Source organism: Trachymyrmex septentrionalis, unplaced genomic scaffold (genome assembly GCF_001594115.1).
Source record: "Trachymyrmex septentrionalis isolate Tsep2-gDNA-1 unplaced genomic scaffold, Tsep1.0 scaffold166, whole genome shotgun sequence".
Lineage (NCBI taxonomy): Eukaryota > Metazoa > Arthropoda > Insecta > Hymenoptera > Formicidae > Trachymyrmex > Trachymyrmex septentrionalis.
In genome coordinates this window covers 23289-28668 of record NW_017304822.1, presented here as the reverse complement: position 1 = coordinate 28668, position 5380 = coordinate 23289, and the positions used below count along the sequence as shown (strand labels likewise).

At 33.0% G+C, this 5380-nt stretch overlaps 1 pseudogene; it reads left to right on the top strand.

The window, feature by feature from the left end:
• The window catches only part of LOC108746311, a 10716-nt pseudogene that overhangs the window by 1207 nt on the left and 4129 nt on the right, over positions 1-5380 (top strand).

The window sequence follows — 5380 nt, the reverse complement described above, 5'->3', positions numbered from 1 at the left end:
TTATTTTTCAATATATTTAAAGAGTCTGAGACTTTTTGAATACCCTTTATAAAAAAAACTCAAAATTTGAGTGTTAACATCGAATTTTGAGAGTTTATGCTCAAATTTGGGTGTATACACTTAAATTGTGAGTATTTACACTGCAGGTTAAGCGTTTACGCTCAACTATTTAGTGTGTAGACCCAACAACTGAGTGTTGACACTTATGTTTAAGTGTACACGCTATAAACATTTAAAAATTTACTCTCGATATTTTTATATAAAACTTATTAGAAACATTAACGTTTAAATTTTTGATTGTCAATTTTCAAAATTAAATGTAAAAGTCAATTAAGTATTAATTTTTATGATTTAATAACGCTAAAATGTTGAATGTGGACGCTGCATTAAAAAAAATATTTTAACCACACTTGAAACTTTTTTGACAATATCTATTAATCAGATATATATATGTCACAATTAAATATCAATTATCATTAACAGTTCGTGAATTATCGAAGTTAGCAGTACTATTACAGAGATAAGCATTGTTGAATGGAGTACAAGATTGGATGGGTGACCGAACACGGAAATAAGGAAATTCAAATGAGGGGGTGTTTTTTTTTTAATTATGATATTGTCGTATGTATTTCAATATGATGCAGACTATGTATATGTATTTTAGCAATAAAACTAAATTAAGTAATTGTATAGAATAAATAAATAACTCTCAAGTTGAGAATAACGCTCAAGTTCAGCGTCTGAAATGACACTCAAATTTTGAGTTTTTATCGTAAAAGCTGTATATTACGTGTATAATATTCGTGTCAGCTTTGCTTAGTTGGCTAGATTAATTCCCGGCCTCACACATATGTGAATACGTTACAATCTTTCCAATTATCATCGAACAAATAATAGACGGATTTTTATACTTTAGCGCTCCATGATTCGGTCCCTAGGCATTTTTGAACTTTGTGGATTAGACATTAAGACATTTGTTCAGGACAATAAGAAGAACAACATAAATTTTCAGATAATTTCACCGGGAGTTAAACTCCATAACGTTGGTCCGGGATCCTTTAATAAATTTGCTTTTACCTTGTGGTACGCTGGTTAGTGTCCGATACAAAGAAGAGCAATTTTTGTAATGGAAAGCAAAATGTAGTGATCATATGTCAAGTTCATGAGATCCGTCCGCAAAAAAAATAAAGTAATCTGCCAATGGTTTTATTAGAGAAGGGTGTGAACTTCAAATTTTCTAGATCACTTATGATAATTGATAATCATAATTTTGGCAGCATGTCAATTACAGTTATAATTTTTATCGCATCTTATATATGTTAATATATGTATTGAAATTTGCATGCAAAAAAGTATTGTTCTGTTATTAATAAAAATTAACTTTTATTGAAAATGTATGAATAGAATAATTTTCTTGGAATAGTGGTTACACAGGAATACTTACATTTAATAATAATAAAAAACATGTATTATTATAATTTTTTGTATGTATGGGTACAAAAATGTCAACTGTTCGAGATGAGCTGAATCCGATAATAATGGGATTTTAAAGGACTATTTTTATACTTAAAAATTTATTGTATTTATAATATTTAACAATTTCCTAGTTTTTCTTTTTTTCAAAAATTTTATTTATTATAATAATTCCGCTAATACGACAGTATCTATTTGACTTATCTCGATTTTTTGAATCTGCACATTTTTAATTATATTCATGTAATTGATGACTTTGTTAAAAGAATGTAAAGCATTTTATTAAAATTATCTAAGTCAACAAAAAAAGAAACAAAATTTGTTAAATATAATCTGGTATGTACACGTATTTTCTTATAGAAAAGTATTTATATATATGCGTGCGTGTGCGTGTGTGTGTGTGTGTGTGTGTGTGTGTGTGTGCGCGTGTGTGTGTGTGTGTGTGTGTGTGTGTGTGTGTACGAGGTCTGTTCAAAAAGTATCGCGAATTTTGTGTTTTTTCAAAAATTATGTATTTATTCATGAATATCTATTTTATCCCCATCAGATATTATACACTTGTGCCAACGTTTTTTCCAATCCTCGAAGCACTTCAAAAAATTATTTTTTGTGATCTTGTTCAGCTCCTCCTTCGATTCCGTCTTTATCTCCTCAATCGTAGCGCAGCGTCGTCCTTTCATGGGCCTCTTCAGTTTCGGGAACAAGAAAAAGTCACAGGGGGCCAGATCTGGGGAATACGGTGGCTGCGGCATCATTAGTGTGTTGTTTTTGGTCAAAAATTTGCGCACAAGCAACGATGTGTGAGCAGGGGCGTTATCATGGTGCAAAAGCCAATTTTTGTTCTTCCACAAATCCGGGGGTTCCTGGCGGATTGCTTCGCGCAAATTGCGCATAACTTGCAGGTAATATTCCTTATTGACTGTTCTACCCTGTGGCAAGAATTTTCTTCACTATTTTCTTCACTTCATCAATGTTTTCGTCTGTTGTTGACGTGCTCGGGCGTCCGGCACGATCTTCGTCGTCTCGGCCCTCTGAGAACATTTTGTACCACCGATAAACGTTGCTTCGGTCCAAGGTAGCTTCACCATATGCCACAGTCAACATTCGGAATGCGTCCGCGCACTTAATTTTGTTTTTCACACAAAATTTGATACAGATTCTTTGATCCATTTTTTGGAATAGGCAAAAATCGAAGACGAGCTAAAACACGTGCAACAGCTGTCAAAAATTAACTGAACATTCAAAATGGCCGAACTTGTCGGCATAAGTGAGAGACATGAGTACCAACATAACGCCACAAAAAATCAAAAATCGAATATACGTAACCCGCGGAAATTCAAAATTCGCGATACTTTTTGAACAGACCTCGTATATAATATATTAAGCTGCTTTATTCAGTTTTATTACAATTTTAATAGGGAGTTTTGTATATATTTTTTGTAAAAATCAATCAAAAAAAAATTCATGTTGTGCTTGTATGTATCGATGGATGTATGGATGGAGCAAAAAATAGTGAAAACATCTATTACTTAATTTATAAATATTTTTAACACAGTTATAGTTATTACGGTTGAACACAGCAGCCATGAATCAAATCGGACAGATCATGTATCTTCTCAGCAACGATGTAATTCGCTTCGATCAATTAACAATGTACCTGAATTACATATGGATCATGTCTTTTATGGTAATTCTTTATCTCGTGAAAGTATTCGTATGCATTCCACAGTCACGGTATACAATGCACAGAAAATTTCGATTACACTCTTGAACAAAAGTCTTAAATTTAAATTTCTAACTTAAATTTATTAATCTCTTCAGCAAATTATTAATAAGTATTAATTTTTTAATAATTATAGTATAATTTGTAGAAAAACTATTATATTGATTATATGTATATAAGCTAATTGTATACATTTTACAACTCGTGAGTAATTTAGACTATAAAGACGTAGGATTTCTTTTTCTCACTTATTTCAAAGTTGCTCTTAAATAATTGTTTGTTAAAGCTGACCAGTTTTATTTTTATTCTCAAACCGCGATCATAGGGATAATAATGTGGCAAAAAGTCGGTATTTCGTATTTGATTGGCATTAAGACATTGTTGATTATTGTCCTCCCAGGACAAGAGACTTTGAGCTTCTTGAATCTCAAACTCAGAACCATGATTGCGCCACTGACGGACCGAAGAGTACAACTAATGAGCAAATTCATAGCTAGGATACAGGTATACCCAAAAAGTTGATTAGTTATTTCATTATTAAACAATATATAGGATAAATATAATAATATAAATAATACGAATAATATTAAGGTCTAAGTATCACTTATAACAAAATTTTATGAATCAAATTTATGAAATGGTAATTCTCGGTTTAGGTAGTGAAGATGTACGCCTGGGAGAAACGTTCAGCCAAATTGTGTCAGTAATCAGAAAATTAGAGATCAATCAAATTAAATTCTCGTCGTACGTGCGCACCGCATATTTGGCCATCATAGTCTTCACTGAACGATTGATATTTCACTCTGATAACGTTTGTTTTAATGGAAAATAATTTGACTGCCGATGTGACCTATGAAATGTCGACATACTTTAACATACTTCAACTCGTCGTCGCGTTGTACTTTCCGCAAGGGCTAATACTGCTGGGTGAATCAATAGTGTCATTCAATCGATTGGAGGTATATGTTATCATATTATTTTCTAATTTACGGTGAACTTAAATCTACAATCATTCTTTTATCTCTATTAGCACGTACTTGTTGACGTGTGCTTAATTTTTAAAGGATTTTTTGCTGATGGACGAAGTGAACACGAGACGCTTCTCGGAGAACACGCCGCAGTTGCAGTTTACATCTCAGAAAGCAAAGGAAGAAACTAATGCAGAGAATCAAATACTCGTAGACAGGTACATCTCGAGAAATAGGAGTATCGTTTTATCCGAACATCAAAGATTATCTGATCTTCCGTACGTAAAGCTTCAGCGAGTTTCCGCCAATTGAATCAGTGGCCAATTGCTGCCGACTTTGCGCAATATTAATTTAACTATCAAGCCAGGTCAATTATATGCTGTAGTCGGTGCAGTGGGCTCCGGCAAATCGTCTGTATTACATCTACTATTGAAGGAATTAAATCCCGGCACGGGATTTCATAATCCTTACTCAGGGCTCCTCGAAGTATAATTTCCCGGGCAATTTATCCACTGGATACTTCAGGAACAATCCAAATCTGCGTATCTCCTATGCCAGTAAAGAACCCCGGTTTTTCGGTACCGTAAGGGACAATATACTGTTTAGCCAGTCCTATGATAAAGCTAGATACATGCACGTACTTTTCATGGTCCAAAGTAATTGTTGCGGATATTGTACAATGTTTATATTATATAATATATGTAATAATAATAATTAAATAAGTAATATATTCCTGCTATTGCTCGTTAGAATCAGGAATTTTTATACGTGACTGGTAACAATTCTTACAATTAGATCTTTCAAATCTTACGCATCAATCATTAAACATAAATTACGTCTTTGTGACTGAATATAAAAAATGATATATTTTAGCAAGTGTTATGAATTTTTTTGAATCTTTAATTTATATGTGATTCCATTTAGATAAAAGAAAAATGTCTAATATTTTCTAATTTTGAAACTTTTAATATTCTTTAAAGTTTTTTTTTGATCAATTGGCAAATGTTTCAGATAGCAAATGTGTGCGCCTTGTCGAAGGATCGTTTTCGACAATTTCCGCAGGGAGATATGACAATGGTCGGCGTTAGAGGTGTATCTTTGTCCGATGGTCAAAGAGAGCGAATCAATCTCGCAAGGGCAGTTTATAGACAAGCGGATGTCTATTTGCTCGACGATCCCTTGAGCGCGGTTAATACTCGTGTTGCTAGGAATCTCT